Source organism: Scyliorhinus torazame, chromosome 20, assembly GCF_047496885.1.
Source record: "Scyliorhinus torazame isolate Kashiwa2021f chromosome 20, sScyTor2.1, whole genome shotgun sequence".
In the NCBI taxonomy this organism is placed as follows: Eukaryota; Metazoa; Chordata; class Chondrichthyes; order Carcharhiniformes; family Scyliorhinidae; genus Scyliorhinus; species Scyliorhinus torazame.
Genome location: NC_092726.1, coordinates 5516204 through 5537647, shown reverse-complemented (window position 1 = coordinate 5537647; position 21444 = coordinate 5516204). Strand labels below are relative to the sequence as shown.

The 21444-nt window shown below is 51.9% G+C and overlaps 1 protein-coding gene across 2 annotated transcripts in view; it reads left to right on the top strand.

Annotated features, from left to right (window-relative positions):
* The first annotated feature begins 3017 nt into the window (after positions 1-3017).
* Positions 3018-21444, top strand: part of LOC140396829 (leucine zipper putative tumor suppressor 1-like) — a 34895-nt gene continuing 16468 nt past the window's right edge. For both annotated transcript variants that reach the window (XM_072485584.1, XM_072485583.1), the window contains exon 1: positions 3018-3261. The gene's annotated coding sequence lies outside the window, so the exon portion shown is untranslated. The remainder of the gene's footprint in view (positions 3262-21444) is intronic.

Here is a 21444-nt window from a genome sequence, read left to right as displayed (position 1 = left end):
TCCAATCCTCCACCCTACCCCACAACCCCACCTCACCTTTTGGACACTGAGGGGCAATTTTGCCTTGGGCCTGGTCTGACCAGTTCACAGTGCTGAACACCTCGAACACGGACTGGGGACATTCACAGTGCCGTGTCACACATGGTGACACAGCACGCACCACCTGATCCAAATGTAGAGAAACCCATTTCATCCCAGATTCCTCACATGGGTGAAACGGTCCCAGGTGAGATTGGGATTGCCGTGACACAGACTCTGGGAGAGCGAGCATGTCCTGCAGCCCAGTCAAATGGGGATGTGTCCAGTGCAGAGGTTCACGCGCAGCCCGTGTATAACCACTATTCCAGACCCCACGGGCTTCCCTGTCCCAAATAATCACCTCGACAACAACTACCCGCATTTATAAAGCGCCCTCCATGTCGTTAAGGATCGACTGTTTAAAATATGGAGTCACCCCTTGAGGTCAGAGCTGACGAGGAATGTTTTCTCTCAGAGGGTGGAGGGTCTCGGGAACTCTCTTCCTCAGCGGAGCAGAGACTGTGAATATTGTTAAGTCTGAGCTGGAGAGATTCTTGATTCACAAGGGGGTGAAAGGTTAACAAGGGGGTGAAAGGTTATCTGGGGTCATTAGGAATGTGGGGTTAAACACAGGCTAGACATGATTGTATTGAATGGTGGGGCAGACTCGAGGGCATTCTGCTCCACATTTGTTTGTTTGTGTGCAAAGGTGCCTCATCGCAGCGTTATCAAACAACACACGTCACTGACCCAGTTAGGGGGCTATTCAGGCACCAGCAGAATGGACCCAGTGGTCTCTGATCGCTCTGTGTCACTCCATCGTTTAGACAGTGTCGCACAATCAATCACTCACGAGATGAGGTGAGGAGGAGTCGAACGATGGCTTTATTACCCAGACTTGTTCCCCAGCAGCACAGTTACAGAATGCGGCTGCTGGGAGAACCCGGGCTCTTATACTCCGCCTTACTGGGTGGAGCCAGTAGGCGGCTGATCCAATCGGGACCTGGCGTCTATCCACCAAGAGCCTCTCGGCATCACAGGGTACCGTAATACCCCTAATACATACCACCACAGACACGATGAAAGGCTTCATTATTCAGGCAAATTTAAATGGAGAGGGGACTGGGGGGAGGGGGCAGGAGAGAGAGAGAGGGAGGGGGAAGGGGTGTGAGAGGGAGAGAGAGGAGGGAGATAGAGGGGGAGAGAGAGAGAGAGTGAGGAAGTGAGAATGGGAAGAGTGGAATCGGAGACTGAAGGGGTGAGAGAGAGGGGAGAGGCAGGTGGGGACAGGGCGTTCGAGAGGGAGGAGAAGGGGAAAAGAGGGGGTAGAGAGCGGGTGGGGCTGAGAGGGTGGGGAGGAGAGGAAAGGAGGGGATAGAGGGAGTGGGAGAGAGAGAGGGGAGAGAGAGAGGGGAGAGAGAATGGGGAGAGTGAGGATGGGGAGGGAGGGGTATGGAGGAGAGGGTCGGGGTAGAGGGAGGGGGGAGGGGGACTGAGAGAGGAGGGGTGTTCGGAGAGGGAGGAGGGGTGATGAGGTAAGGAGAGTGAGGGAAGGGGGATGTACAATCAGTTGTCCAGGTCAGATTGGGAGTATCATGTGTGAAAAGTCTTTGTCATGTTAACCCTGGCTGCTGATGTATTTGTTCAGACTCAATTCCCAGGCCATGATGGGGTGAATGTCAGCACGATGATTTGTAAAGAATTTTAAAAAGCACAATGCAGGATTAGTGGCGCTGGTGTAATTGGGCATCTCGCTGTTTCATTATCTGAAGGCAGAGCAACGTAAAGTCAGCCAGGCGGACTCAGTGACACACTGGGTGTAAGGATATTCTTTGAGATGTTGTTGTGTGGCTCTCAGGGGGAGGCATTATTGAGTCAGGCCGTACAGCAGTGTGTGTGTGCTGTCACTATAGGTCCATCTGGATTGAGGTGGTATTGATAGAGTTTGCTGGTGATCAGGAGCTCTGTGGGTGAGGGCACACTGCAGTCGCAGGACATCTGTGTGGGCACTGCCAGTATCATTGACAGCCAGCACAACCCAGAGAAATGCCAAGGCTCATTTACCCTCGCTCCGATCAGGGGCATTTCCCCCCCCCCAACAACCCCACTCTGTGGTAAGCACTCCGAGTCAGAGATCCCTCTCCAGAGACACAGAATCTGCAAGGAGATAGAAAAGATCCCACTGCACTATGTTGAAGAAGAGGAGAATTATCCCCAGTGCCCTGGACAAATACTTAACCCTCGACCCACCTGAGGACAAATGACAGATGGTGGCACGGTGGTTAGCACTGTTGCTTCACCGCGCCAGAGACCAGGGTTCGATTCCCGGCTTGGGTCACTGTCTGTGCGGAGTCTGCACGTCCTCCCCGTGCCTGCGTGGGTTTCCTCCCACAAGTCCCGAAAGACGGGCTGTTAGGTGAATTGGACATTCTGAATTCTCCCTCTGTGTACCCGAACAGGCGCCGGAATGTGGCGACTAGGGGCTTTTCACAGTAACTTCATTGCAGTGTAATGAAAGCCTACTTGCGACAATAAAGATTATTATTATAAGTCCCGCACCATCCTGACTTGGAAATATATTGTCTGCTCCTTCACTGTCGCCGGGTCAAATCCTGGAACTCCCTAACAGCACTGTGGGTGTACCTACAGTTCAAGAAGGCAGCTCACCACCACCTTCTCAAGGGACAATTAGGGATGGGCAATAAATGCCGACCCAACCAGCATCCCGTGGGCAAATCAAAAAAATTGTATCACTCAACCTTGACCCACAACTATGGTCACCAAACATATCCTCAATCAGGAGTCTTTTGCCTTCAGAGTAATAGTAATCTCCTCGGTGAAGATGATGTGTGTGTGTGTTTTTTGGACAGGCTGAGCAGAGAAAGCCTGTGATCAGCGTGACATCCATTCACAGAGAGCTTGGGGGAGGCTGAACATGTAAATGAGAATATAGTTTGACAGCATCGCCTCTGTCACTCACTCAGTGTGTGTGTGTGCTAAAGGCTGATCTGTGTGTGTGCTTCCACAGGATACAGAGTGAACCACTCGGGGTGGTGGCAAAGCACAACTTCTGCTCGCCCCTGGCTGCCGCTTTTGTTTTGCAAAGCTCCAATGCAAGGAAGGGAGCGAGGTTCATTGCACTGTGCAGGCGGCACGCTGCCCTCCCTCAGACCGCCGGGCCAGTTCAACTGGAGCTGGTGAAACAGTCCTGGAGAATGGAGCAGCTGCAAAGGCAGGAAGAAGGTACGGCGCTTTAAGTTGTCACTCAGTCCCCGAGAAAATCGACCCAAAGACAATCTGCAAAAGTGTGCGGAGGAAACCAGGTCTTTAAATCAGAAAGGGGGAGGGGGGGGCAAGAATGAGAGGGGCAGGGCTTTTATTATTTTAATGTCAGGGTTTGGGAACAAAAGGTCTCGATTGGGGCTACTGTCACAGGGGTCCGGAGAGGATGTGTTCCTGGGGAGAAATACAGACTGTGAAATGTGCACCAGTGAGTTTGTCCCAAGGAATGGACAGAGGATGGGGCTGAAATTCAGACTGGTTTTGAATTCGTGCTGGGTGCAGAGGCAGTCACAGAACCCTGCATTACCCCACACATCCAGTCCATTCTCCACAGGGCTGGACACTCTCCTCAGCGTCTCTTTGTCTGGAGAGATGTTCTGAGGTTTGGGGGGGGGGGGGGGGGGCAGTGTCATTTGTCTTGGCTGATGTTGTGTGCACTCTCTCTCGATCCACCTCCCCTCACACCTTCCCTGCAAACCGCTCTGCATCTCCCTGCAGCAAATCCCAATGAAATGACGTTGCTTTAAAATTCGACACCAGAAGTTTTGCACCGATTCACCAATGTTGAGTGAGGTTGAACTGCTTGCTGGCGAGTCAGCCTTCCCAGATTCCGCCCGAGATTCCGGACTGGAAGTGTTGACTGGAAGGTGACAGAGGGACAGGGTTTCCTCCGGGTGCTCCGGTTTCCTCCCACAAGTCCCGAAAGACGCGCTTGTTAGGTGAACTGGACATTCTGAATTCTCCCTCTGTGACCCGAACAGGCGCCGGAATATGGCGACTAGGGGCTTTTCGCAGTAACTTCATTGCGGTGTTAATTGTAATCCTACTTGTGACACAAATAAAGATTATTGACTCTGCATCTGAACTCTCCCACCTCTGTGCCTTCCTTTCAAATCCTTTGCTGAACAAAATTCTTTATTGATCTCAATTTTTAATTGACCCCCCCCCCCCCTGAACAGTTTTTTGGGGTAAGGGGTGGGTGGGAATAGACTTCCAGGTCTCCACTGGTCTGTGAGGGTTTGCTATGGCCACCCTGGAATGGCTGGGCTCCGCTTTGTCCCATCCTTCGCAACAAAATGAGCTTCCCATTATCTTTCCCATATCAGAGAGGGGACCATTCAGCCCATCATCTTTGTGTCAGCCCTTTGAAGCTGCTGACTCGGTCCCAGATCGTGTCCCACACTCAAGGGAACGAATGCCGAGGCCTGTCCCAGTAAACCTGATGTGGAGGTGCCGGTGTTGGACTGGGGGGAGCACAGTAAGAAGTCTTACAACACCAGGTTAAAGTCCAACAGGTTTGTTTCGAATCACTAGCTTTCGGAGCGCTGCTCCTTCCTCAGGTGAATGAAGAGGTATGCTCCAGAAACATATATATTGAGAAATTAAAAGATGCCAGACAATGCTTGGAATGCGAGCATTAGCAGGTGATTAAATCTTTACAGATCCAGAGATGGGGTAACCCCAGGTTAAAGAGGTGTGAATTGTATCAAACCAGGACAGTTGGTAGGATTTCGCAGGCCAGATGGTGGGGGATGAATGTAATGCGACATGAATCCCAGGTCCCGGTTGAGGCCGTACTCATGTGTGCGGAACTTAGCTCTAAGTTTCTGCTGTAAGTTATTGCTTATTCTGCAATAAACCATAGTCACGGCTTCCTCCTGAGAGTGCATTTTGAGAGGGACATTCATCGCTCCCATTGAGACTTTATTCTGAGGGGAAGTTGTGACCTGTATTCAGGTATGTAAAGAGGAATACGGCGTTTGAATGGAAATATTAAACTTATTACTTGCATTACATTGATGTGATCCTGACCATTGACATCCTGCTCAAAACAATCTGAGCTCGGGGGCAGATTCATTTCAGGAGCCTCAGCAGGGGAAACACTCTCTAGACATCCCAGTGATTTTGTCTTCAATAAACTGATCCAAACCTCAGGAATACTCGCCAATGAACACTGACAGATAAAACACAGAGCAAATGTGCTCACCTTTAAGACAAAGCTTCATGTCAGCAGTATTATCTGAACTGGCTCAACCTTTGTAGGAGACAGAGAGAATCACAGCGCACATCTCCTCGCGGTTCACAATTTTATCATTTGCAAAATAAAAAAGCCACTGGGCAAATTAATGCTGGTTTTGTACGAGGCCAATTTTAACTTTGCCATTCAGGAAATCCGTTTGCTGTTAGAATATGTGCAGGTCCTAATTTAGCAGCGAAGTTAGCAGGTCAGTCAGGGACAAAGCTTCCCACTAATGCTGTTTTCCTCACCCCCACCTCTGTAATTAGCAAACAACAGCCCTGTCTGCTCTGCTGCCTCTCTCTCCCTCCCTCTCCACCCCCCTCGCTCACCACTGCCAGGTGAGCTGAGAGGCACTCGAAAGTAATTGCACTCAATTAGTCCACCTAAAAGGTAGCAGGCAACCCATTCACTTTACACAGCTGTGCAAGAGGAACAAGGCCACAGGCTGAGGCCATTCAGCCCCTTCAGCCTGTCCTGCTGTTCAGCAGAGGGCCAAGGCTGGTCGGTGATCCAACTTCGCCTGGCCATGTCGTCCAATCTACTCTTTAAAATTAACTATTGCCCTGACACCGAGAGGGGGGGGGGGGTAAGAGTTCCAAACTTCTCCCAGTGTGTGTGTGTGTGTGTGGAGAAATGTTTCCGAATTCCTCTCCGAAGGTCTCTGGCTCTAAGCTTTCAGACTTTGCTCATCGCACTCCCCCCCAACCAGTCTGACTAATTTCTTTCCACCAAATCATCCCTTAATCTATCTCCAGAATTCCCAGGAATACACCCAGAGTTTGTCAATCTCTCCTCATTAAACTCTCAGAGTGCATTTCGAAGAAGTGGCCGGCCACGCTTCCCTCTGCCGATCTTGGGCGCATGTGCGCACTCAATGACCACAACTATTTAGATTAACATGAATAAACAAGTAAACAAAATCAAGTGCACTGAGGGACAAATTAAAGGGGCAGTCCCTTAAAGGGAAACTCCATAAAACATGAAGCAAATCACAAATGAGAGTTAAAACATCAAACAAAATGTGATTAAAGGGGAGAATGTGGACCTCACTCTCACAGGGCCAGCACCCCCTGCATACCTCTGACAGTGGGCGGCACGGTAGCACAGTGGTTAGCACTGTTGCTTCACAGCTCCAGGGTCCCGGGTTCGATTCGCGGCTGGGTCACTGTCTGTGCGGAGTCTGCACGTTCTCCCCGTGTCTCCCCGGGTGTTTCCTCTGGGTGCTCCGGTTTCCTCCCACAAGTCCCGAAAGACGTGCTTGTTGGGTGGATTGGACATTCCGAATTCTCCCTCTGTGTACCCAAACAGGCGCCGGAATGTGGCGACTAGGGGATTTTCACAGTAACTTCATTGCGGTGTTAATGTAAGTCCACTTGTGACAATAAAGATTATTATTGTCAGGATGTGGTCGAGGTGAAGTCTGGGTGTATTTCAGGGGAATCTGGATACACATGAGGGAGAAAGGAATAGAGAGATGTTGTGATAAGGTGAGATGCAGCGAGAGAGCGAGGGGGCTTTGGTGGAGCTTTAACGCCAGCCCAGATGTGTCCTGTGTCTGTGCTGTAAGGTCAATGCCAGTCCTGTACTGGGTCACGACACACTGGCCGACTGTTCGTGGGCAAAGTTTCCAACACAAAACCTGGGCTCAAGTTGCCCATACCCCAGCTGTTACACCGTTGTGACATTGGAGAAGATCACGGGGAATCGCTGACCAATAGCACATATTCCCAGTTTAGAAACAGCTCGAGTCTCTGGAGTACGTCTGGTCAAGTGTTGTGCTGCATCTCCTCACAAGATTCTCAGTGAGCAGCAAGTGTGCTAAAATCCTCAGGAAAGGACTCCACCACACCCCAGGCATCAAACAACCTCTGGACATTCAATGCTCTTCCAACCTTCTGATGTGCCGTTTTCAAACTGTTACGGACCAGGGTTTAGAGAACCCCAAAGTGTAGCATGGAGGTCACCAGACCCACAACTTTTAATAGATTGTGGTACGGGGAGCACACGGCCCACTCTACAGGTGTGGGACAGCAGAAATGGAAAAGTATTTTTTAAAGCAAAACAATGTTTATTCTATGAACTCAAGTTAACCTTTTTAAAACATACAGTGAACTTAGCAACCATTAATTCAAATACAACCCCCAAAGAATACGACACTGAGTAATACAACACTAAGGGCAGCACGGTAGCATTGTGGAGAGCACAATTGCTTCACAGCTCCAGGGTCCCAGGTTCGATTCCGACCTCGGGTCACTGTCTGTGTGGAGTCTGCACGTTCTCCCCGTGTGTGCGTGGGTTTCCTCCGGGTGCTCCGGTTTCCTCCCACAGTCCAAAGATGTGCGGGTTAGATGAATTGGCCATGATGAATTGCCCTGAGTGTCCAAAGTTGCCCTTAGTGTTGGGTGGGGTTACTGGGTTATGGGGATAGGGTGGAGGAGTTGACCTTGGGTAGGGTGCTCTTTGCAAGAGCCGGTGCAGACTCGATGGGCCGAATGGCCTCCTTCTGCACTCCTTCTGTAAATTCTAAATTCTATGATAATCCTGAATAACTTCCCAAACAACATCCAGAAGACAGAAGAAACACCTTTTAACAGAAGCACATCAGGTTTACATTCCCTACTGAGAGCATTTATAATTCTGAATTCACCAAATGATCAAGAGTTAGTCTTTTGATGGCAGAGAGATCAACAGTACACCCGCTCTGTCTGGCTTCAGCTCCAACCCTGAAAACAAAACTAACACACACCCTGCAGCAAACAGCCTAAAACGAAAGTAAAAAGCTGACAGACAGCCCAGCTCCATCCACTCTCTGACATCACTGCAGTAGTAAACACCCATTTCTTAAAGGTACTCTCACATGACAAAACTTTACCACTGCATGTCCCTCACATCACTGTTGAATTTCTAGATGACCTTTCTAATAGAATCCCTAGAGTGCAGAAGGAGGCCATTCAGCCCATTGAGTCTGCATCGACACTCTGAAAGAGCACCCTGCCCAGGCCCATTCCCCCTCCTGACCCAAAACCCCACCTAACCTGCACATCTTTGGACGTTATGAGGCAATTTAGCATGGCCAATCCACCTAACCCGCATCACGTACAAAGTCCACGCAGACAGTGACCCAAGGCCGGAATTGAGCCCGGGTCTCTGGCGCTGTGAAGCAACAGTGCTAACCACTGTGCTACCGTGCCGCCCAATATACCTCACTATATCTCAGTGTGATGTGGAGATGCTGGCGTTGGACTGGGGTGAGCACAGTAAGAAGTCTTACAACACCAGGTTAAAGTCCAACAGGTTTGTTTTTCGAATCACTAGCTTTCGGAGCTCTGCTCCTTCCTTGGGTTCTCCGTCACCTGAGGAAGGAGCAGCGCTCCGAAAGCCAGTGATTCAAAACAAACCTGTTGGACTTTAACCTGGTGTTGTAAGACTTCTTACTATCTCAGTGTGAACCAGGCCTTCAGAGGGTCGTGGCTGATGGTCTACTTCAGACATTTGGGGGTAAGGTCCGGGCCGGCTACGTCAGGGCGGGGCTGAGGGAGTGCTGCCAGGTACTGTCTTTTGGGTCAGCTGATCAATAGAGGGCCTGTTTGTCGGTCACGAGTGCGCGGAGGGGATCCCGCAGCATCATTTCGGGTGAGTTATCTCCGGTGCCTTGGCCAACGGTTAACTCTCAATCAACAAAAAAAGAGCCCAGATTATCCAGTCGTTACCGCATTGCTGTTTGTGGGATCTTGCTGTGCTCAGTTTGACTCTTGTGTTTCCAACGTTGCGACAGTGACTAATAGTACTTCATTCAGTGGAAAAATTGTTTTGGGACAGCAGAAGGTTTTGAAAGGCAATCACAGCGATGTTTTAATGAGGCTGGATACCAGTGAGAGAGGAGAGGAGATTTGACCGAGTTGTTGAAAACCAGGAGGAGCTACAAGGGGCTGAATGGCCTCCTCATGTGCTGCAGCCATTCACTGATTCCACAATTGCGTTTATGTTGCGTCTTTAACAACTGGTGCTGCTGTTGTCCCACCATGCTTGACACCGGGTTCGCTGAGATGTTCGGGGGAAAGTGACTGGAAGATTGGCGAAAGGGAGAGGTTTGCGAAGGGTTAAGCTTCAGGAAACACGGCTGCCCATGTCGGAGCGATGGAGATGGAAACCCGCTGCAGGAAAGGCAAATGGAATCGCTCCCGCTGCTCAGTGAGCAGTAGGTACTCGGATCGCATACCCTTCCACTGAGTTTACACTCGTCCCGACGGAGAACTGAATGAAAAATCCCTCGTGTTGGTCACTTGCAACGATCTGTCTTTTGGCAGCTGGCACGAGCCCAGTAATGCTGAATGGAAATGAAGAATGTTACACTCCCCATGGCAACCCTGTAGTCAGTGCAGTGCCCCCCAGCGAGCGGGCAAGAATACCCCAGCCTGCCCCCTTCGATCGGGCAGGAATACCCCAGCCTGCCCCCTGCGATCGGGCAAGAATACCCCAGCCAGCCCCCTTCGATCGGGCAGGAATACCCCAGCCTGCCCCCTGCGATCGGGCAGGAATACCCCAGCCTGCCCCCTGCGATCGGGCAGGAATACCCCAGCCTGCCCCCAGCGATCGGGCAGGAATACCCCAGCCTGCCCCCAGCGATCGGGCAGGAATATCCCAGCCTGCCCTCTGCGATCGGGCAGGAATACCCCAGCCTGCCCCCTGCGATCGGGCAGGAATACCCCAGCCCCCTGCGATCGGGCAGGAATACCCCAGCCTGCCCCCAGCGATCGGGCAGGAAAAACCCAGCCTGCCCCCTGCGATCGGGCAGGAATACCCCAGCCTGCCCCCAGCGATCGGGCAGGAAAAACCCAGCCTGCCCCCAGCGATCGGGCAGGAATACCCCAGCCTGCCCCTTGCGATCGGGCAGGAAAAACCCAGCCTGCCCCCTGCGATCGGGCAGGAATACCCCAGCCTGCCCCCAGCGATCGGGCAGGAATATCCCAGCCAGCCCCCTGCGATCGGGCAGGAATACCCCAGCCTGCCCCCTGCGATCGGGCAGGAATACCCCAGCCTGCCCCCTGCGATCGGGCAGGAATACCCCAGCCTGCCCCCTGCGATCGGGCAGGAATACCCCAGCCTGCCCCCTGCGATCGGGCAGGAATACCCCAGCCTGCCCCCAGCGATCGGGCAGGAATATCCCAGCCTGCCCCCTGCGATCGGGCAGGAATACCCCAGCCTGCCCCCTGCGATCGGGCAGGAATACCCCAGCCTGCCCCCTGCGATCGGGCAGGAATACCCCAGCCTGCCCCCAGCGATCGGGCAGGAAAAACCCAGCCTGCCCCCAGCGATCGGGCAGGAATACCCCAGCCTGCCCCTTGCGATCGGGCAGGAATAACCCAGCCTGCCCCCTGCGATCGGGCAGGAATACCCCAGCCCCCTGCGATCGGGCAGGAATACCCCAGCCCCCTGCGATCGGGCAGGAAAAACCCAGCCTGCCCCCTGCGATCGGGCAGGAATACCCCAGCCCCCTGCGATTGGGCAGGAATACCCCAGCCCCCTGCGATCGGGCAGGAATACCCCAGCCCCCTGCGATCGGGCAGGAATACCCCAGCCAGCCCTCTGCGATCGGGCAGGAATACCCCAGCCAGCCCCCTGCGATCGGGCAGGAATACCCCAGCCCCCTGCGATCGGGCAGGAATACCCCAGCCCCCTGCGATCGGGCAGGAATACCCCAGCCAGCCCCCTGCGATCGGGCAGGAATACCCCAGCCCCCTGCGATCGGGCAGGAATACCCCAGCCTGCCCCCTGCGATCGGGCAGGAATACCCCAGCCAGCCCCCTGCGATCGGGCAGGGATACCCCAGCCTGCCCCCAGCGATCGGGCAGGAATATCCCAGCCTGCCCTCTGCGATCGGGCAGGAATACCCCAGCCAGCCCCCAGCGATCGGGCAGGAATATCCCAGCCTGCCCTCTGCGATCGGGCAGGAATACCCCAGCCAGCCCCCTGCGATCGGGCAGGAATACCCCAGCCAGCCCCCTGCGATCGGGCAGGAATACCCCAGCCAGCCCCCTGCGATCGGCAGGAATACCCCAGCCCCCTGCGATCGGGCAGGAATACCCCAGCCAGCCCCCTGCGATCGGGCAGGGATACCCCAGCCAGCCCCCTGCGATCGGGCAGGGATACCCCAGCCAGGGGCAAATGCCCACATTCTGTCGGGCAATGTCACGGCAACAAGAGGAAGGGGGACAGAGCCACCCAGCTCACATTCCCCATTCGCAGTCACCTCTAGAGCAGGAAGCTCCCTCTTCCCACCCTCACTCCCTGTTCATTAACCCTTCCAGCCCGAAGGACTGAACTTTGATCTTCTGGCTGGGTGGACTGTGAGGGCTGGCGGCCAGGCCTGTCCCGAATTTCCACATCGGAGTTCAGGATCCCATTGTCCAGAGAGACCTCTCTGACCGTGCCTGTGATCTGGGTGTGTTCCAGTCCATTCCAGGCGACCCAGAGAGAGGATTTGAACAGAGTGGGATTATCCAGCCCATCCATGCCGGAAAACACACCCTGGGGTGGTGGAGGGGAGCTGGGAAATCCGTCTCCAGCTTTCAGGGACTGGAGGGATTCCTTCGCACCCACCAGACTGCTCCACCACCCAATCCCACTGTGGCTGCTATTCAACCTGAACCCCCCCCTCTCAATAGTCTTCATTTTGCTGCTGGTTTCTGCTTTCCCAATCGGGATGGTCCTCGGAAAGTATCTTTCCAAATAGGGATTACAGTGGTCGGCACGGCTGCCTCACCGTGCCAGGGACCCGGGTTCGATTCCCGCCTCGGGTGACTGCCTGTGCGGAGTCTGCACGCCCTCCCCGTGTCTGCGCGGGTTTCCTCCGATACAAACTCCCCATTTGTGTCGGGATGTGCGGGTGAGGTGACGGGGTTTTGGGGATAGGGCTGGGTGGATGGGTGAGTGGATATGAGAGGGTCGGTACAGACTCGATGGGCTGAATGTCCTCTTTCTGCCCTGTAGGGATTCGATGATTGAAGGTCTGTCACCCGGTGGGGTTTCCTGCCCCAGGGGAAACCGTGTCCCTCCCGCCACCTCCCTTCACTGCCGTTTTCTTGGTGATACTCTGGGTGAACAGCACACAGAATCACTCACTCATCCTGCCTGTGCCCACTCTCTGAAAGAGACAACTACCAGCTCGTCCCACTGCCCTGTCCCTGCCCCTCAGATATTGAATTATTTCCCGCTTGAAGAATGTACCCAATCCCCTTTTGAGCGTCCCTATTGAATCTGCTTCCACCGCCCTTTCAGGCAGTGCCTTCCACATCACAACAGCTCGCCGTGTGAAATAAAAGACGTGCTGTTGGGTGAATTGGACATTCTGAATTTTCCCTCCGTGTACCCGAACAGGCGCCGGAATGTGGCGATGAGGGGCTTTTCACAGGAACCTCATTGCGGTGTTAATGTAAGCCTACTTGTGACACGAATAAAGATTATTATTAAATTAATCTCACCTTCACCGCTGTCTTTTTTGAGATGCGTTCCCCATCCACCCTCTCGTTGGAATATCTCAATTAAATCTCGCTTGAACCTTCCCTCATCCCCGATGAACAATCCCCGTTTCTCTCTCTGTTGTCGTTAGGTAACTGGTACAATCCATCTTGTCTGTCCCATCCCCCTTGCTGTGACACTGCATCGCTCACTCGCTAACCCGCTCACTGAGCAGACACGGCACGATTACCTCCCACAATAGCTCCGCATGAGTTTGAAAAGCAGCAGCAACATCTGATGGTGTGTCTAAATTGGCACGAGCTGCAGTTGAGATGTAACCTCGGGGCCAGGGGCGGAGGGCGACAAATGGTGAGCGTGTGCAATCAGCGAGTGACCAGCCAGGTGCGGTACATGTCCCCCTCCCCCTGGGGGAAATCTGCTCCAAGCGCACCGCAGGACAGGGCCAGGAAGGGGGGGTTACACTCCAATTAGAGCGGGGCGCTGGGGGAGAATCCTGACAGCTTCCTGCCAGGCAGGCTGCGGGCCACGGGCGTCCCTTCCTCACTGCACATTGAGCAGAAAGCAGCGGGATTGAAAATCCCTGCTCACTCCGCCCAGGAGCGAGTGTGCTGGGCTCGGTTGGACCTGGTGAGGTTTGACTCTCTGGGCTGGCCGGTCGGCCTGGAGGTGTGAGGGAGGCAGATCTCCCTGTATTCTCACTCCAGTGAGAATGGGGACATCAGTTGGTGTGGCACCGTGTTGGAGGGAGGCTCAAAAATTACTCACTCATCTGACAATTTTCTCTCACACACACAAAGTCAGGGAATATTCTCCAACCTGCCACTGACGTCTTTCATTCTCTCTCTCCCTATCTCCTTATTTATCTCTATTTGTTGTATCTTCCCATTTGTCTCCGCCCTGTTCTATCTGTGTGTCTCAATCTTAGATTTCAAGTGAACACTATCACAGAATCCCGAGTGCAGAAGGAGGCCCATCGAGCCCTCCAAAGGCCCTGTCCCCTGTAACCCCACCTAACCAGTTGGACACTAAGGGGCAATTGATCATGACCAATCCTCCCTAACCGGCACATCTTTGGGCTGTGGGAGGAAACCGGAGCACCCGGAGGAAACCCACGCACACACGGGAGGACGTGCAGACTCCACACAGGCAGTGACCCAAGCCGGAATCGAACCCGGGCTGTCAGGTTTCACAGTTGTACGAGAGTCTGAAGTGATGGGTCGAGAGGCAGTTCAATCCAATTTCACTTTTGTACCAGCCAGAATGGATAACTAATCGTCAAGAGTTTCCGACTGTGAAACGTGACTCCCCCGGAACACTGACACAAAACACACACAACTCCTCACTCAATAGTTCCTGGATGACAGATAAAACAATAGAAAGCATAGAGATCTACAGCACAGAAACAGATCTGTCCATATTCCACACAAGCCATCATCACCTACATCAATGAATCCTATCCAGATATAATTTGATGTATTTCTCCTTTGTATGTCTATCTAGCTCCTTCTTAAATCTATCCTGTTCACCTCGGCCACTCCCTGTGGGAGTGAGTTCCGCATTCTCACTGCTCTCTGGCTAATGAATTTTCTCCTGAATTCCCGATTGGATTTATTAGTGACTGCCGCACATTGATGGCCTCTAGTTTTGGACTCTCTCCGAAGTCTCTCGCAAACCTGATCAATGTCCTTCAGAAAGCCCTTGATCTGTTCACTGCCCTCAGCCTTCTCTGTTGCAGGGACAGAGAGCGAGTAAGGTACATACCACAGAAATGACCCAGACCGCACTGAAGACAAAGTTCACACAAAATACATTCCAGCCACTGGTGAAATTCCACTGCTTCTGTCAATCTCAGGGGGTTAGAACAAAGGACATTCCAGCACAGGAACAGGCCCTTCGGCCTCCCCAGCCTGCGCTCATCCAGATTCCTTATATAGACCTATTACTCATTGCCCAAACAATCTGTATCCCCCAATAAATAAAAGCAAATTACTGCGGAGGCTGGAATCTGATACGAAAGAGAAAATGCTGGAAAATCTCAGCAGATCTGGCAGCATCTGTCGGGAGAGAAAAGAGCTGACGTTTCGAGTCCGATGGCTCTTTGTCAAAGCTAACAGACCGAGAAAGTGGGAAATGTTTATACTGTGGAGTGAGATTGAAAGATGAATCACAGCCACAGAAACCCAGGGAAACCGGGTTTCCCTCCATTCCCCGCCTGTTCATTTGTCTACGAAGATACATCTTAAACATTGCCATCGTGCCCGCCTCCACCACCTCCACTGGCAACGCGTTCCAGGCACCCACCACCCTCTGCGTGAAAACCTTTCCCCGCACACCTCCCTTAAACTTTCCCCCTCTCATCTTGAACCTGTGCCCCCTTGTAATGGAGTCCTCCACCCTGGGAAAAAGCCTCTGACTATTCACCCTGTCTATACCTCTCGTAACTTTGTAGACAAGCTGAATGGAGAGGTATCAGCTCTTCCAGACAGCAGCTCCGATAGCGAGGCCTCACAAACTCTCAATCTGAACTTCTATCCACACAAGAAAGTTGGACTATTACTGCTCTTCGGGAAAGCAGAGTGTAATCACTGGGAGCTGGGAAAATGACAGGGACCACGACTTTAATGAGAGCTTTTCCGAATCTCACAGACTGCTTTCCAATTCCGTTTGAACGAGGGCCAACAATGTGAAAGGAGCGATGCTGAAGTCAATGTGAAACGCTGGCACTGGGGGGGGGGGGGGGCGGGGGGGAGTGCCCCGAGGGCCTGGGTTCAAACCCCACCACACAGACAGTCGCCCCAGGTTGGAATCCCGCTGTGAGGCAGCAGTGCCCACTGTGCTGCCTCCGCCATCCTGTCAGGCAGCGCCTTCCAGATCACAGCAACTCGCTGCGTTTAAAAAAAAAAAATTCCCCTCTTCTTCACATTCTTTTGTGCCAATTATCTTCAATTTGCGTCCTCTGCTTCCTGACCCGTCTCCGAGATTGTGGGCCTATTCAGCCGCAGACCACGCCTTCCGAGTTCTGAATTACCGACCAACCTCCTTCTTCAACTCGATAATAATGGTACTTGAGACATCAGCTGGAACACAAATGCTTCACATCCCACAGATGACACACCCTCGAGTGTTTAACAGCAGCACTGCACAGTCTCACGGGCGGTTAACTGTACACAAGTCAAGTTGGTCAAGTGCATTCTGCAGCTATTCCCTGTGAATTGTTGCAAAATCTTTATGGTAAATACAGAACCAAATTAGGATGATGGAGGTGGCCTGTCAGATTCCAGAACGCGGGTCGTCTCTGAAAAGATTCTCACGGGTTTGCTGACCACTGGCTAACCACTCGACTATACGGGCGTGGGCACGGTAGCGCAGTGGGTTAGCACTGCTGCCTCACGGCACCGAGGACCCGGGTTCGATCCCGGCTCTGGGTCACTGTCCGTGTGGAGTTTGCACATTCTCCCCGTGTTTGCGTGGGTTTTGTGGTGGTATGTATTAGGGGTAATACGGTACACCACGTGTCGACAGGCTATTGGTGGAGGGATGCCAGGTCCTGATAGGATCTGCCACCTACTGGACGCCACCCAGAAATGCCGGTATAAGAACCCAGTTTTTCCCTCCATTTTCCCTCAGCAGTTGCATTCTGTAACCACGCTGCTGGGGATCAAGTTCGGCTTAATAAAGCCTTCAATTGACATTACCTCAACCTGCCTCACGTCATATTGACGGTGCTACAGGTTTCACCCCCACAACCCAAAGATGTGCAGGGTAGGTGGATTGGCCACGCTAAAATTGCCCCTTAATTGGGAAAGCAATAATTGGGTACTCTAAATTTTAAAAAACAACACTTGACTGTAACAAGGCCCAAAGAGCTCCCGTGTGAGGCTATCGGACAGCAGATTACATCATGCAAATGTGCACTGCCCAACCAACCGGAGTCAGTTGTCAGAATATGACTTCCCACGGTCTGTTATCGCTCCGCCCTGCTTGTCCTGCCTTCCACGAAATTCAGGAACTTGTGCGCGGACAGTGCACCTGACAGTCAAAACCGTCTGAAGGTATTTTTGCAGCAAGGAAGAGGGGGCCTTCGGAGAGACTCCAAGTTTGGTCTGAGGGACCCTCAGGATCTTTTACAAAGGTTGGCCGAGGGGACGAGCTGGGGGCCCCGAGGGCTCTCCAGCAACAGCCCAGCGGAGAGGATTCAGAACCAGGTAGCGACATGCAACCCGGGTAGAGAATGGTCCATTTCCTGGGGTAGGAGGAGGCTGCGAGAGTGTCGGGCCCACCACGGTGAGGACAGCGGGCAAGTTGCAGTTGGAAATTCGGGAGCGCTGATGGCACTGTGATGTCACTGAGCGGGTCATCGGGGGGGGGCGGGATTTCACCACAGAGCTGGTGCAATTTAAATTAAATCAAGAACAAAATCTGGAATTGAAAGCTAGTCTCAGTGACGATGACCATAAACCTCTCATCGGTTATTGTAAAACCTCATCTGGTTCCCTGATGCACCTTTAGGGAATTAAATCTGCCGTCCTTACCCGGTCTGGCCTACACGTGACTCCAGACCCACAGCAACGTGGTTGACTCTTCACTGCCCCCTCTCTGAAATGGCCGAGCGAGACACTCAGTTCAAGGGCAATTAGGGATGGGCAACAGTTGCTGACCACATCCCATGACAGTCCAAAGATGTGCAGGTTCGGTTCAGGAGATAGGGAAGGGTGGACTGGGTCGTGGACCTGGGGAGGGTGCTCTTTAAGAGGGTCGGCGCAGACTCAATGGGCCGAATGGGACTTTGTGCCTTGACTGGACAGGGGTGGATAGAAGAAAGAAACAGATCAAACAATGAAAGCGGCAGGAATGCTCCAAACGGAGATGGTGATCCACTGCGGAAGCCATCACAAGTACTGCAGACAGTAATTGTTTTTCAATAAACTTGGAGTACCCAATTCATTATTTCCAATTAAGGGGCAATTTCGCGTGACCAATCCACCTACCCTGCACATCTTTGGGTTGTGGGGGCGAAACCCACGCAGACACAGGGAGAATGTGCAAACTCCACACGGACAGTGACCCGGGGCCGGGAGCGAACCCGGGACCTCGGCGCCGTGAGGCAGCAGTGCTAACCACTGCGCCACCCTGCTGCCCGAGCTTGCAAACCTTCTGATCTTTTTACCAAACTGGCAGATTGAGGTGCCTGTCTTTTGAAGACAGCACAGCAGACCAGGGTCACCTAGCTCCGGCAGTGAGTGATCACCCCAGAGGGCGGAGTCCCCTCCCGGGCAGAATACATCTAGCAGCCATGTAGTGAGCACGCCAGGACTTTGAGCTGTGCTGCACGGCTACTGAGGGCTGCAAACCTCCTGTGCCAAGTTACTCTTTAGCAATAAATACCTTTCTTGTTCCTAACGAAGCCTCGAGTCTCTTGACAACTCCAGAGGGGCCACACTACATAACGCAAACATTCCCTGTAAATCATTCTCTGGAAATTCACCAACGTAGTGTCGAGGATATGTATATTTCTCAATGTGTAGTTTAATCAGACAATGCCCTGGGTGTCTGCACCCAATTCCTTTCCGCGCTCGACCGACAGGCAACGATACTCAGAGGTTCCAAAGTAAGATTTTGTCCTCTCCTCCCATTGCTGCCTGCTTGCGATTCACTCCCAGTCAGGCAGACCAAGGGACTGTGGTCCTTTTAATGATCATCCCCCAGAGCCCAGTGAGGCCCGTGATGGACTGCTCCAATTACCGGCCCAAAGCATCCTTTTGTGCAGGAGGAGGAGTGTGGAGTGCAGCTCGCTCTCATTTGCATGGCAATGACATTATTGTGGCAGGACGCATCGCTGATCCAACACGGTGTGCATTTGCAATGAAGCTGATTGAACATTTAATTTAAGTGTTCCTGGTATTCACCGAGTGGCACATGGGCTGAATTAAACAGTGGTGCTTATTCAGAGGCCCTGCTTAAACTCTCCACCATGAAGCAGCCACTGATACTTTGCATTTTAGCTGCAAATTAACTTAGGAGCCACTTGAATTGTTTTAATTTAATTATTGTATTTTAACGTCAGTAAGGAGATGCTGTTTTCACATTTCAGCCTCTTGCTCAGCCCAGCACCAGGTCAAATCTTCAGCGGACGTCTGTTTGACTTTGCTTCTTGATGTTGGCAAGGTGCACCTCATTTAAAAGCTCTTCAAGAGTTATATCTAGGGGAAAGGCAATTATGATGCAATGAGGCAAGACTTAGGATGCATCGGATGGAGAGGAAAACTGCAGGGGATGGGCACAATGGAAATGTGGAGCTTGTTTAAGGAACAGCTACTGCGTGTCCTTGATAAGTATGTACCAGTCAGGCAGGGAGGAAGTGGTCGAGCAAGGGAACTGTGGTTTACTAAGGCAGTCGAAACACTTGTCAAGAGGAAGAAGGAGGCTTATTAAAGATGAGACATGAAGGTTCAGTTAGGGCGCTCGAGAGTTACAAGTTAGCTAGGAAGGACCTAAAGAGAGAGCGAAGAAGAGCCCGGAGGGGACATGAGAAGTCTTTGGCAGGTAGGATCAAGGATAACCCTAAAGCTTTCTATAGATATGTCAGGAATAAAAGAATGACTAGGGTAAGAGTAGGGCCAGTCAAGGACAGTAGTGGGAAGTTGTGCTTAGAGTCTGAGGAGATAGGAGAGGTGCTAAATGAATATTTTTCATCAGTATTCACACAGGAAAAAGACAATGTTGTCGAGGAGAATACTGAGATTCAGGCTACTAGACTAGAAGGGCTTGAGGTTCATAAGGAGGAGGTGTTAACAATTCTGGAAAGTGTGAAAATACATAAGTCCCCTGGGCCGGATGGGATTTATCCTAGGATTCTCTGGGAAGCTAGGGAGGAGATTGCTGAGCCTTTGGCTTTGATCTTTAAGTCATCTTTGTCAACAGGAATAGTGCCAGAAGACTGGATGATAGCAAATGTTGTCCCCTTGTTCAAGAAGGGGAGTAGAGACAACCCCGGTAATATAGACCAGTGAGCCTTACTTCTGTTGTGGGCAAAATCTTGGAAAGGTTTATAAGAGATAGGGTGTATAATCATCCGGAAAGGAATAATTTGATTAGACATAGTCAACACGGTTTCGTGAAGGGTAGGTCGTGCCTCACAAACCTTATTGAGTTCTTTGAGAAGGTGACCAAACAGGTGGACGAGGGTAAAGCAGTTGATGTGGTGTATATGGATTTCAGTAAAGCATTTGATAAGGTTCCCCACGGTAGGCTACTGCAGAAAATACGGAAGCATGGGATTCAGGGCGATTTAGCAGTTTGGATCAGAAATTGGCTAGTTGGAAGAAGACAAAGGGTGGGTGGTTGATGGGAAGTGTTCAGACTGGAGTCCAGTTACTAGTGGTGTACCACAAGGATCTGTTTTGGGGCCACTGCTGTTTGTCATTTTTATAAATGACCTGGAGGAGGGCGTAGAAGGATGTGTGAGTAAATTTGCAGATGACATTAAAGTCGGTGGAGTTGTGGACAGTGCGGAAGGATTTTACAAGTTACAGAGGGACATAGATAAGCTGCAGCGCTGGGCTGAGAGGTGGCAAATGGAGTTTAATGCAGAAAAGTGTGAGGTGATTCATTTTGGAAGGAATAACAGGAAGACAGAGTACTGGGCTAATGGTAAGATTCTTGGCAGTGTGGATGAGCAGAGAGATCTCGGTGTCCATGTACATAGATCCCTGAAAGTTGCCACTCAGGTTGCGAGAGCTGTTAAGAAGGCGTACGGTGTGTTAGCTTTTATTGGTAGAGGGACTGAGTTTCGGAGCCATGAGGTCATGTTGCAGCTGTACAAAACTCTGGTGTGGCCGCATTTGGAGTATTGCGTGCAATTCTGGTCGCCGCATTGTAGGAAGGATGTGGAAGCATTGGAAAGGGTGCAGAGGAGATTTACCAGAATGTTGCCTGGTATAGAGGAAGATCTTATGAGGAAAGGCTGAGGGACCTGAGGCTGTTTTCGTTAGAGAGAAGAAGGTTAAGAGGTGACTTAATTGAGGCATACAAGATGATCAGAGGATTGGATAGAGTGGACAGTGAGAGCCTTTTTCCTCGGATGGTGAAGTCTAGCACGAGGGGACATAGCTTTAAATTGAGGGGAGATAGATATAAGACAGATGTCAGAGGTAGGTTCTTGACCAGAGAGTAGTAAGGGTGTGGAATGCCCTGCCTGCAACAGTACTGGATTCGCCAACACTAAGGATATTCAAATGGTCATTGGAGAGACATGTGGACGATAGTAGATGGGCTTCAGAGTGGTTTCACAGGTCAGCGCGACATCGAGGGCCGAAGGGCCTGTACTGCGCTGTTATGTTCTATGTTCTAAATCGCGTTGGGCTGCGTACACGGTGTGATTTCATCGAATGACACAGCGGCCGGGGGGGGGGGGGGGGAACAGGCCCGGAGCTTTGCTGACTGACCAATATCATCTCACAGCCCTCGCCCAACCCCATCACCCCTCAATACATTTCCTTCTGAGGATTCCGCTCCCACAGGGAGGTGAACTGTACAGATGTCTGGGACTGAGAGTTGGATAAGTTCATGGTGGAGTGAGGAATGAAGAGTATATTGATGGAGTGAGGAACTGAAGAGGAGATTGATGGGGTGAGGAGTGAAGAGTA